At 52.1% G+C, this 12,823-nt stretch overlaps 1 protein-coding gene across 2 annotated transcripts in view; it reads left to right on the top strand.

Moving 5' to 3' along the window:
• Positions 1 to 10,402: 10,402 nt before the first annotated feature.
• Positions 10,403 to 12,823, top strand: part of WDR53 (WD repeat domain 53) — a 30,114-nt gene continuing 27,693 nt past the window's right edge. For both annotated transcript variants that reach the window (XM_060172206.1, XM_007537836.3), the window contains exon 1: positions 10,403 to 10,476. The gene's annotated coding sequence lies outside the window, so the exon portion shown is untranslated. The remainder of the gene's footprint in view (positions 10,477 to 12,823) is intronic.

Genomic DNA, 12,823 nt, shown 5'->3' with positions numbered 1-12,823 from the left:
ACAGAGTGTGTCCGCGTCATTCAGAGTGTGCCCGCGTCATTCAGAGTGTGCCCGCGTCATACAGAGTGTGCCCGCGTCATACAGAGTGTGTCCGCGTCATTCACCGTGTGTCCGCGTCATTCAGAGTGTGTCCGCGTCATACAGAGTGTGTCCGCGTCATACAGAGTGTGTCCGCGTCATTCAGAGTGTGTCCGTGTCATACAGAGTGTGTCCGTGTCATACAGAGTGTGTCCGCGTCATACAGAGTGTGTCCGCGTCATACAGAGTGTGTCCGCGTCATACAGAGTGTGTCCGCGTCATACAGAGTGTGTCCGCGTCATTCAGAGTGTGTCCGTGTCATTCAGAGTGTGTCCGCGTCATTCAGAGTGTGTCCGCGTCATTCAGAGTGTGTCCGCGTCATACAGAGTGTGTCCGCGTCATTCAGAGTGTGTCCGCGTCGTTCAGAGTGTGTCTGCGTCATTCAGAGTGTGTCCGCGTCATTCAGAGTGTGTCCAGAGTGTGTCCGTGTCATTCAGAGTGTGTCTGCGTCATTCAGAGTGTGTCCGCGTCATTCAGAGTGTGTCCAGAGTGTGTCCGTGTCATTCAGAGTGTGTCTGCGTCATTCAGAGTGTGTCTGCGTCATTCAGAGTGTGTCCGCGTCATTCAGAGTGTGTCCAGAGTGTGTCCGCGTCATTCAGAGTGTGTCCGCGTCATTCAGAGTGTGTCCGCGTCATACAGAGTGTGTCCGCGTCATACAGAGTGTGTCCGCGTCATACAGAGTGTGTCCGCGTCATTCACCGTGTGTCCGCGTCTTACAGAGTGTGTCCGCGTCATACAGAGTGTGTCCGCGTCATACAGAGTGTGTCCGTGTCATTCAGAGTGTGTCTGCGTCATTCAGAGTGTGTCCGCGTCATTCAGAGTGTGTCCGCGTCATTCAGAGTGTGTCCGTGTCATTCAGAGTGTGCCCGCGTCATTCAGAGTGTGTCCGCGTCATACAGAGTGTGTCCGTGTCATTCAGAGTGTGTCCGTGTCATTCACCGTGTGTCCGCGTCATTCAGAGTGTGTCCGCGTCATTCACCGTGTGTCCGCGTCATACAGAGTGTGTCCGCGTCATACAGAGTGTGTCCGTGTCATTCAGAGTGTGCCCGCGTCATTCAGAGTGTGCCCGCGTCATACAGAGTGTGCCCGCGTCATACAGAGTGTGTCCGCGTCATTCACCGTGTGTCCGCGTCATACAGAGTGTGTCCGCGTCATACAGAGTGTGTCCGCGTCATTCAGAGTGTGTCCGTGTCATTCAGAGTGTGCCCGCGTCATACAGAGTGTGTCCGCGTCATTCAGAGTGTGTCCGTGTCATTCAGAGTGTGTCCGCGTCATTCAGAGTGTGTCCGCGTCATTCAGAGTGTGTCCGCGTCATACAGAGTGTGTCCGCGTCATTCAGAGTGTGCCCGCGTCATTCAGAGTGTGTCCGCGTCGTTCAGAGTGTGTCTGCGTCATTCAGAGTGTGTCCGCGTCATTCAGAGTGTGTCCAGAGTGTGTCCGTGTCATTCAGAGTGTGTCTGCGTCATTCAGAGTGTGTCCGCGTCATTCAGAGTGTGTCCAGAGTGTGTCCGCGTCATTCAGAGTGTGTCCAGAGTGTGTCCGTGTCATTCAGAGTGTGTCCGCGTCATTCAGAGTGTGTCCGCGTCATACAGAGTGTGTCCGCGTCATACAGAGTGTGTCCGCGTCATACAGAGTGTGTCCGCGTCATTCACCGTGTGTCCGCGTCTTACAGAGTGTGTCCGCGTCATACAGAGTGTGTCCGCGTCATACAGAGTGTGTCCGTGTCATTCAGAGTGTGTCTGCGTCATTCAGAGTGTGTCCGCGTCATTCAGAGTGTGTCCGCGTCATTCAGAGTGTGTCCGTGTCATTCAGAGTGTGCCCGCGTCATTCAGAGTGTGTCCGCGTCATACAGAGTGTGTCCGCGTCATACAGAGTGTGTCCGCGTCATTCACCGTGTGTCCGCGTCATACAGAGTGTGTCCGCGTCATTCACCGTGTGTCCGCATCATACAGAGTGTGTCCGTGTCATTCAGAGTGTGCCCGCGTCATACAGAGTGTGTCCGCGTCATTCACCGTGTGTCCGCGTCTTACAGAGTGTGTCCGCGTCATACAGAGTGTGTCCGCGTCATACAGAGTGTGTCCGTGTCATTCAGAGTGTGCCCGCGTCATACAGAGTGTGTCCGCGTCATTCACCGTGTGTCCGCGTCTTACAGAGTGTGTCCGCGTCATACAGAGTGTGTCCGCGTCATTCAGAGTGTGTCCGTGTCATTCAGAGTGTGTCCGTGTCATTCAGAGTGTGTCCGCGTCATTCAGAGTGTGCCCGCGTCATTCAGAGTGTGTCCGTGTCATTCAGAGTGTGTCCGCGTCATTCAGAGTGTGTCCGCGTCATTCAGAGTGTGTCCGTGTCATTCAGAGTGTGTCTGCGTCATTCAGAGTGTGTCCGCGTCATTCAGAGTGTGTCTGCGTCATTCAGAGTGTGTCTGCGTCATTCAGAGTGTGTCCGTGTCATTCAGAGTGTGCCCGCGTCATTCAGAGTGTGTCCGCGTCATTCAGAGTGTGTCCGCGTCATTCAGAGTGTGTCCAGAGTGTGTCCGTGTCATTCAGAGTGTGTCCGTGTCATTCAGAGTGTGTCCGTGTCATTCAGAGTGTGTCCGCGTCATTCAGAGTGTGTCCGCGTCATTCAGAGTGTGTCCGCGTCATTCAGAGTGTGTCCGTGTCATTCAGAGTGTGTCTGCGTCATTCAGAGTGTGTCCGCGTCATTCAGAGTGTGTCTGCGTCATTCAGAGTGTGTCTGCGTCATTCAGAGTGTGTCCGTGTCATTCAGAGTGTGCCCGCGTCATTCAGAGTGTGTCCGCGTCATTCAGAGTGTGTCCGCGTCATTCAGAGTGTGTCCAGAGTGTGTCCGTGTCATTCAGAGTGTGTCCGTGTCATTCAGAGTGTGTCCGTGTCATTCAGAGTGTGTCCGCGTCATTCAGAGTGTGTCCGCGTCATTCAGAGTGTGTCCGCGTCATTCAGAGTGTGTCCGCGTCATACAGAGTGTGTCCGTGTCATTCAGAGTGTGTCCGCGTCATTCAGAGTGTGTCCGCGTCATTCAGAGTGTGTCCGTGTCATTCAGAGTGTGTCTGCGTCATTCAGAGTGTGTCCGCGTCATTCAGAGTGTGTCTGCGTCATTCAGAGTGTGTCTGCGTCATTCAGAGTGTGTCCGCGTCATTCAGAGTGTGTCTGCGTCATTCAGAGTGTGTCTGCGTCATTCAGAGTGTGTCCGTGTCATTCAGAGTGTGCCCGCGTCATTCAGAGTGTGTCCGCGTCATTCAGAGTGTGCCCGCGTCATTCAGAGTGTGTCCGCGTCATTCAGAGTGTGTCCGCGTCATACAGAGTGTGTCCGCGTCTTACAGAGTGTGTCCGCGTCATACAGAGTGTGTCCGCGTCATACAGAGTGTGTCCGTGTCATTCAGAGTGTGTCCGCGTCATTCAGAGTGTGTCCGCGTCATTCAGAGTGTGTCTGCGTCATTCAGAGTGTGTCCGTGTCATTCAGAGTGTGCCCGCGTCATTCAGAGTGTGTCCGCGTCATACAGAGTGTGTCCGCGTCATACAGAGTGTGTCCGCGTCATTCACCGTGTGTCCGCGTCATACAGAGTGTGTCCGCGTCATTCACCGTGTGTCCGCATCATACAGAGTGTGTCCGTGTCATTCAGAGTGTGCCCGCGTCATACAGAGTGTGTCCGCGTCATTCACCGTGTGTCCGCGTCTTACAGAGTGTGTCCGCGTCATACAGAGTGTGTCCGCGTCATACAGAGTGTGTCCGTGTCATTCAGAGTGTGTCCGCGTCATTCAGAGTGTGTCCGTGTCATTCAGAGTGTGTCCGCGTCATTCAGAGTGTGTCCGTGTCATTCAGAGTGTGTCCGCGTCATTCAGAGTGTGTCCGCGTCATTCAGAGTGTGTCCGTGTCATTCAGAGTGTGTCTGCGTCATTCAGAGTGTGTCCGCGTCATTCAGAGTGTGTCTGCGTCATTCAGAGTGTGTCCGCGTCATTCAGAGTGTGCCCGCGTCATTCAGAGTGTGTCCGCGTCATTCAGAGTGTGTCCAGAGTGTGTCCGTGTCATTCAGAGTGTGTCCGTGTCATTCAGAGTGTGTCCGTGTCATTCAGAGTGTGTCCGCGTCATTCAGAGTGTGTCCGCGTCATTCAGAGTGTGTCCGCGTCATTCAGAGTGTGTCCGCGTCATACAGAGTGTGTCCGTGTCATTCAGAGTGTGTCCGCGTCATTCAGAGTGTGTCCGCGTCATTCAGAGTGTGTCCGTGTCATTCAGAGTGTGCCCGCGTCATTCAGAGTGTGTCCGCGTCATTCAGAGTGTGTCCAGAGTGTGTCCGTGTCATTCAGAGTGTGTCCGTGTCATTCAGAGTGTGTCCGCGTCATTCAGAGTGTGTCCAGAGTGTGTCCGTGTCATTCAGAGTGTGTCCGTGTCATTCAGAGTGTGTCCGTGTCATTCAGAGTGTGTCCGCGTCATTCAGAGTGTGTCCGCGTCATTCAGAGTGTGTCCGCGTCATTCAGAGTGTGTCCGCGTCATACAGAGTGTGTCCGTGTCATTCAGAGTGTGTCCGCGTCATTCAGAGTGTGTCCGCGTCATTCAGAGTGTGTCCGTGTCATTCAGAGTGTGTCTGCGTCATTCAGAGTGTGTCCGCGTCATTCAGAGTGTGTCTGCGTCATTCAGAGTGTGTCTGCGTCATTCAGAGTGTGTCCGTGTCATTCAGAGTGTGCCCGCGTCATTCAGAGTGTGTCCGCGTCATTCAGAGTGTGCCCGCGTCATTCAGAGTGTGTCCGCGTCATTCAGAGTGTGTCCAGAGTGTGTCCGTGTCATTCAGAGTGTGTCCGTGTCATTCAGAGTGTGCCCGCGTCATTCAGAGTGTGTCCGCGTCATTCAGAGTGTGCCCGCGTCATTCAGAGTGTGTCCGCGTCATTCAGAGTGTGCCCGCGTCATTCAGAGTGTGTCCGCGTCATTCAGAGTGTGCCCGCGTCATTCAGTGTGTCCGCGTCATTCAGAGTGTGTCTGCGTCATTCAGAGTGTGCCCGCGTCATTCAGAGTGTGTCCGCGTCATTCAGAGTGTGTCTGCGTCATTCAGAGTGTGCCCGCGTCATTCAGAGTGTGTCCGCGTCATTCAGAGTGTGTCCGTGTCATTCAGAGTGTGCCCGCGTCATTCAGAGTGTGTCCGCGTCATTCAGAGTGTGTCTGCATCATTCAGAGTGTGCCCGCGTCATTCAGAGTGTGTCCGTGTCATTCAGAGTGTGTCCGTGTCATTCAGAGTGTGTCCGCGTCATTCAGAGTGTGCCCGCGTCATTCAGAGTGTGTCCGCGTCATTCAGAGTGTGTCTGCGTCATTCAGAGTGTGTCCGCGTCATTCAGAGTGTGTCCGCGTCATTCAGAGTGTGCCCGCGTCATTCAGAGTGTGCCCGCGTCATTCAGAGTGTGTCCGCGTCATTCAGAGTGTGTCTGCGTCATTCAGAGTGTGTCCGCGTCATTCAGAGTGTGTCCAGAGTGTGTCCGTGTCATTCAGCTGTTGCGAAGGTTCTAACCAGTGGGGTAAACCAGTGCCCTGCAGGCAGGGCTTGTCTCAGGCAAAACAGTGATGATGGAAATAGAGGACAGCATCAGCCACGGAGCAGGGCGCCATGCCCCACGTCTTCCCCTTTCTTTTTATCTAACGGCCATAGTATTAGTATCAGGAGTGCGGGGGCTTTGTGAGACGGGAAGTCTGATAGGAGGAGGCACACCTTTGGGGTTCTACTGTTCCTCCTTGCTCAACCTCTCGGTAGAGAGAGAAACTAACAGGATGGACGCACCCCTCAGACTCAAGCCCTGCCAAGCTCAAGCACATCCTCACAGGTTCCTAACAGGTCTCCACCCGGGTGGGAGCGGAAGGCTCCCTGCGGCTGCTCAGGCCAGGGCAGGGCGGGGCTCGTGCGCTTCCAGCTTGTTTGTGTTTAAAGTCTTTCTTTTTTTTCAATTGTTGTTGTTGTTGTTATTGATGTCATTGTTGTTGGATAGGACAGAGAGAGATGGAGAGAGGAGGGGAAGACAGAGAGGGAGAGAAAGACAGACACCTGCAGACCTGCTTCACCGCCCATGAAGTGACTCCCCTGCAGGTGGGGAGCCGGGGGCTCGAATCGGGGTCCTTCCGCCGGTCCTTGCGCCTTGCGCCACGTGCGCTTCACCCGCTGCGCCACCGCCCGCCCCCCTCTCTTTCAAGTATAGGAACTTGATTCACTGAGCAGCTTCAGGCCAGTGAGTTTTAGTCGTCTGTCTTCCAGAAGCGAGTGGCCGAGTCTGGAAAAGCCCTTGAGCTGCTTTCATCTCGTGTGTTTCCTTTTCCTCCAGTGAGGCAGAGGCCGCCCGTCTGATAGGAGCAGTGACTGGGCCGGGGAGACAGCGTGGTGGTCCCCAAAGGCTTTCCTCCACAGGTTCTCAGATCCCAGGTTCAGTCCCCAGCACCACTGTAAACCAAAGCTTGAGCGGAACTCTGGGGGCGGGGGTGTTGCTTTCACTAAAATACTCATAGGGGCCGGCTGGTGGCTCACCTAGTTGAACACACATATTACAGTGCATGAGGATCTGAGTTCAAGCCCCCAGTCCCCGCCTGCAGTGGTGAAGCAGGGCTGCAGGTGTCTCTGTTTCCCCTTCCCTCTTGATTTCTGGCTGTCTCTATCCAATAAATAAAGGTAATTTTAAAAAATCAAATATATAAATAAAAATGTAAAAAGAGTTTGCAGGCACAGTTGATCAAATGATTAAGAGGAGGTGTGACTGGAGCGCAGTGTGTATATTGTTACTAAGGACTTGGCCTTTATCCTGTCTTGTCGTGGAGTGGGTGAGGCGCCACCTTTAAGGACCTAGTGAAATCATTTCAGCGCTCATCTCGTCTGATCCATGAAGAGGCTTTCACAGGCAGATATCAAGGGACAGATGGAGAGTCTCTAGGAGTGTGTGTGTCTCCTCCTTTTATTCTCTTCCTTTTTCTTTTTTTTTTCCCCCAGTTCTCCATTCAGCTCTGGCTGATGGTGGTGCAGGGGATTGAACCTGGGACTCTGGAGCCTCAGGCCTGAGCTGAGCATCTCTGCAGAACCATGTGCTGTCTAGCCCTCCCCTTCCCCCTTTTCTCTACAGAACTGCCAGCCATCCCGGGCTCCCAGATGCCCCAGCTGCCTCACCGTGATCTCAGTAGCTCTGAAAGGGAGGCACATGCCTCCTGATTAAATGATTGACAACGGCCGTGACTCATCTCTGTGCTGACCTCTTAGGCACCCGCCTCTGGCTGACAAGAGAAGCCTGTCGGCTGGGTTCCTGAATGTGGGCTTGTCCACATCCTTCCACACAACACACCTGCGACTCCCTTCCTGGCAGGCTTTCCAGTCCCGGCAGCAGAAAGGCAGTGGACAGCTCATTTCTGGAAGACAGCTTAGCCCAGGCTTATTAGCATTTTCCCCTATTGGCTTCGAACACAGCAGTCTGTTTCACCACTTTTTAAAAAAGCATATGAGAGACGGGCACATCCCTGGCACGTGTGGTGACAGAGACTGAAGCCAGGACCCTACTTATGAAAGTCTTGGGTTCCGTTCTCTTAAGTCATCTACACAGCCTTTTTCTGATTGTGATTTTTAAATATATTTCAAGTAAAAACAATTTAATTTTGTAGACCAAGTAGGGATACCAAATTTTCTGGCATTCCGTTTGAATAAGTGATTAATACTCTGTGGTAAATACTGATTGAAATTAAAAGTTCAGTATAGGGGGCCAGGCAGTAGCACAGCGGGTTAAGTGCACATGGTGCCTAATCCTCGATCCCCCAGCTCCCCACCTGCAGGGGAGTCGCTTCACAGGCGGCGAAGCAGGTTTGCAGGTGTCTCTTCCCATCCTGTCTCCATTTCTTTGTCCTATACAACAACGATGACATCAGTAACAACAATAATAATAACCACAACCTCCAGGAGCAGTGGATTTGTGGTGCAGACACCGACCCACAGTGATAGCCCTGGAGGCAAAAAAAAAAAAAAAAGTTTCAGTATAAAGCTTTCTTTGACTTCCCCAACTCAACACTTTTTTTTTTTATTATTTTATTGGATAGAGACAGCCAGAAATCAAAGAGGAAGGAGGAGATAGAGAGGGTGAGAGAGACACCTGCTATACTGCTTCACCACTCATGAAGCTTTCCTTTTGCAGGTACGGACCGGAGACTTGAACCTGGATCCTTGCACATTGTAACATGCGCTCAACCAGGTGCACCACCACCCGGGCCCTTAACACTTCTTACAATAGTGTCGCGAGCAAGGAATTAGAGCAAGGACTCACTCGGAGAGCGTGTCGGGGTTAGCCAATATTTTTTTTTACTTACTTTAGATGCCAGAGAAAGGTCACACTATTCACACAACACACAGTCAACCCGATCTCTCTCCTTAAATAGCTGTTTGCAGGTAAGGCTCATGACGTGGTCACCACCCGCTGTGTTGCCGGACTGGAGGCCCTTTGTCCGCGAGGGTCCCTGGAAGCTGGGGCAGCGGTTACTTGGCCTGGCCGTGTGTGCTTAAGTCTTTCGCAGCACCGGCAGCATCCGGGTCAGTAACGGTGAAGGCACTTCATCCCGCTGGTTTCTGAGCCTCTGCTTACACTGAGCTTTGCCTCTGGTTTCAAAGTCACATCTCCACTGGCCAGTCAGGTTTGGGTTGACGTCTTATCCTACGTGTACATACGTCTCTGACTGATCACACTATGCAGGGCACTATGGTTACTATGGTTACATGTTCACTACCAATAGGTTCTGTCCTGGTTGTCTTGTTGTTTTGTTTTAAAGTTTTTATTTACTGGATACAGGCAGCCAGACATCAGACAAGTAGGGGGACATAGAGAGGGAGAGACACCTGCAGCCCTGCTTCACCACTCGTAAAACTCCCTCTGCAGGTGGGCGAGAGTGGGGGCTTGAACCCAGCTGTCTTAAGTTTATAAGAAATACTTTGATCAGGCGGGGGTAGATTGCTAACAGTTCTGTGGGGAGATTCTCATGCCTGAGGCTCCAAGGTCCCAGATTCCATCCCTTGTGCCACCGTAAGCCAGACTTGAGCAGTGCTCTGAAAAAGACTGACCAGTAAATATCTTTTGATGTAGAGATTACAATTTTGTTTTCCATTCTCATACACAGACGTTAAAGTTGAGTCTACCCTGGTCTTGTGAGATTAACAGACCCACAGTTACAATGAATTCTAGTACAATCTTTTTCTAGAAAATAATTAGAAAGACCCACCCCCACCTGCAGAGAGAAGCTTTACAAATGGTGAAGCAGGGCTGCAGGTGTGTCTCTGTCTCTCTCCCTCTGTATCTCCCCTTTCAATTTCTGTCTCTATCCAATAATAAATAAATTTTAAAAAAGAAAAAAATTAGGAAGACAACTTGCTAATACTTTTCCCTCCCAATCGGCATTTATTTATATAATCTGTGAGTAGCCCCACCGTGGAGAAATAGAAGTACTAACAATTCTGTCTCTTCTTGTTTTATTTGTCATTTTAAAGATGTGTTTATTTATGCCAGAGAGCAAGAACATTACTTCAGTGCATATGCAGTGCTGGGCGTGGAATTTGAGACCTTGAGCTTATTTATAAACTCAGTGTCCTAGCCACGTGGCCCAGGGCTGCAGAGACAGCACAATGGTTTTGCAAAGAGACTCCTGCCTGAGGCGCCAAGGTCTCAGCTTCAGTCTCCAGTACCATCATAAGCCAGAGCTGAGCAGGGCTCTGGTTAAGAAAGAGAAAAAAAAAAAAAAAAAGAATCCAACACTAGCACTAGAAAGGTAGAGTGCCGTTCTGTACTTTGATTCATCCTAGCAGGTCTGAAGCTCTTAGAGAATAATCAGTACTGGAGACTCGTGAACAAAGTGATGTGCAACTTGGGCTAGGGAGACAGCGTAATAGTCACACAAAAAGGCCGAGATGCAGGAGTCGGGCGGTGGCGCAGCGGGTGAAGCGCAGGTGGCGCAAAGCGCAAGGACCAGTGTAAGAATCCCGGTTCGAGCCCCCGGCTCCCCACCTGCAGGGGAGTCGCTTCCCAGGCGGTGAAGCAGGTCTGCAGGTGTCTGTCTTTCTCTCCCCCTCTCTGTCTTCCCCTCCTCTCTCCATTTCTCTCTGTCCTATCCAACAACAACAGTAAAAACCCAACAAAAGGGAATAAATATTTTTTTTTAAAAAGGGGGGGGGTTAGATGCTTGAGGCTCAGGAGGTCCCCTGCTGAGTCCCCAGCACCACCACACGCCAGAGTTAAGTAATGCTCTGGCTTAAAAAAAATAATAAAAATTATATGTGTGTGTAACTGGAGAGCTTCTTGATTTTTGTGCTTTGTTTGTTTGCCTCCAGGGTTATTGCTGGGGCTCTGTGCCTGAACTACCAATCCACTGTCCTGGGGCGCCTGTGAACCGACTCCCCTGCAGGTGGGGAACCGGGGGTTCAAACCGGGAACCTCACGCCGGTCCTTGCGCTTTGCACCACTTGCACTTAACCCGCTACGCCACCGCCCGCCTCCCAGGATCCTTGCTCTTAACCATGCGCGACAGCTTAGCCTCCAGAAGGGACCTTGTTAGTAGTCAGTTCAGTCTTCAGACTTGGAGGTCAGATGTTGTATTGTCTTACAACAATGTTGTATTAACAGCCAGCGAGAACCGCTCGGCCTGAATAAAGTGACAAAGCTGTGCTAAGTGTTTCTGAGCTGTGCTAAGTGTCCCTGTTACCCGACTTCGTTTCTGAGCTGTGCTAAGGGTCCCTGTTACCCGACTTCGCTGGAACACTTGGCGAATCTTGAGTCCTGTCACGCGACACTGAATTTAGCGTCTGTCAGCAGGCCCTGTCTGCACTGCCCTCTGAGTCTCAGGCTGGTTTCCTCTGTGTCAAGCTGTTTCTCTCTGTTTTGTTTGATTCTCCCTCTGAGGTAACCTTTACTGACAAGACTGTGAGGGATTTAGAAGTACAGAAGATAGCTTTGGTGGTTATGCAAAGAGACGCTTGCCTGGGGCCGGCTCCAAAGTCTCAGGTCCCAGCCCCTGCGGCACCATAAACCAGAGCTGACAGTGCTGATTAACCAGCAAACAAACCCACACACAGCCTGTAACCAGTAACCCAGCAGACACACCATAAGCCAGAGCTGACAGTGCTGATTAACCAGCAGACCCACACACAGCCTGTAACCAGTAACCCAGCAGATATGCAGCCAGGCACCTGCCTCTTTTTAACGTGCTGAACATGAGCCCAGAGCCTTACACATGGTCCTGTAGAACCACTTCCCTGATACGATTTCTTTGCTGTGTTTTGGGGGAGCGGCTCAGGACGCTGTGCAGTATTCAGAGTGCTGGGCTTGGAGACACAGGTCTAGAGCTGAGCCCCAAGCATTGCTTATGCCAGAGGGAGGCTCTCGGTCTCACTGTCCTCTCTCTATCGTTAGCAAATATTGATTGATCAAAAGAGAGAAGGGGGGCCGGGCGGTGGTGCACTTGGCTAAGTGCTCGTGTTACAGTGCACAGGGACCCGGGTTCAAGCCCCTGGTCCCACCTGCAGTGCAAAAGAGTCACAAGTGGTGGAGCAGGGCTTCAAGTGTCTCTCTGTCTGTCTGTCTCCTTTCTCAGCTTCTTTGTCCTAGCAAATTAAAGTGAAAAAGAGTGGAAAAGGGAGTCGGGCGGTAGCGCAGCGAGTTAAGCGCAGGTGGCGCAAAGATCAAGGACCGGTGTAAGGATCCCGGTTCGAGCCCCTGGCTTCCCACCTGCAGGGGAGTCGCTTCACAGGCGGCGAAGCAGGTCTGCAGGTGTCTGTCTTTCTCTCCTCCTCTCTGTCTTCCCCATCTCTCTCCATTTCTCTCTGTCCTGTCCAACAATGACCACATCAATAACAACAGCAATAACTACAACAATAAAACAAGGGCAATAAAAAGGAATGAATAAATAAATAGAGGGAAAAAATTAAGAAGAGAGAGATAGCAGCAAAGGCTCCTGGGAGACCAGCACCAGGCCTGAGACCGTGGGCGAGCTGTTGGCACAGCGTGACCAGTGTGACAGAAGCAAGGAGACGTGCCGCCATGTCGCGCCAGTGCTCGTGTGCTGCACAGAGTCAGCTCCTCTGTCCTGCCTGGGCCTGTGGAGTGTGAGAAAGTGGAATTCCCCAAATTGGGACTAGTTCACTGAAGTGGAGAAGATGTGTTAGAAACTAGAGAAGACGAGGCACACTAACGCGCACTGATGGCTTCAGCTCTGCACCGGGCGGGTACGAGCGTCTGCCGTGAATCTGCAAACCCTGTGAGCCTGCTCCCAGCTGTCTGTCAGCTTGTCCGTGTGTCTGCCTTGAATCTGCAAACCCTGTGAGCCTGCTCCCAGCTGTCTGTCAGCTTGTCCGTGTGTCTGCCGTGAATCTGCAAACCCTGTGAGCCTGCTCTCAGCTGTCTGTCAGCTTGTCCGTGTGTCTGCCTTGAATCTGCAAACCCTGTGAGCCTGCTCTCAGCTGTCTGTCAGCTTGTCCGTGTGTCTGCCGTGAATCTGCAAATCCTGTGAGCCTGCTCCCAGCTGTCTGTCAGCTTGTCCGTGTGTCTGCCTTGAATCTGCAAACCCTGTGAGCCTGCTCTCAGCTGTCTGTCAGCTTGTCCGTGTGTCTGCCGTGAATCTGCAAACCCTGTGAGCCTGCTCTCAGCTGTCTGTCAGCTTGTCCATGTGTCTGCCTTGAATCTGCAAACCCTGTGAGCCTGCTCTCAGCTGTCTGTCAGCTTGTCCGTGTGTCTGCCGTGAATCTGCAAACCCTGTG

Source organism: Erinaceus europaeus, chromosome 14, assembly GCF_950295315.1.
Source record: "Erinaceus europaeus chromosome 14, mEriEur2.1, whole genome shotgun sequence".
Lineage (NCBI taxonomy): Eukaryota > Metazoa > Chordata > Mammalia > Eulipotyphla > Erinaceidae > Erinaceus > Erinaceus europaeus.
The sequence above is the reverse complement of the archived record's forward strand: the minus strand, read 5'-3'. Positions and strand labels throughout refer to the sequence as shown.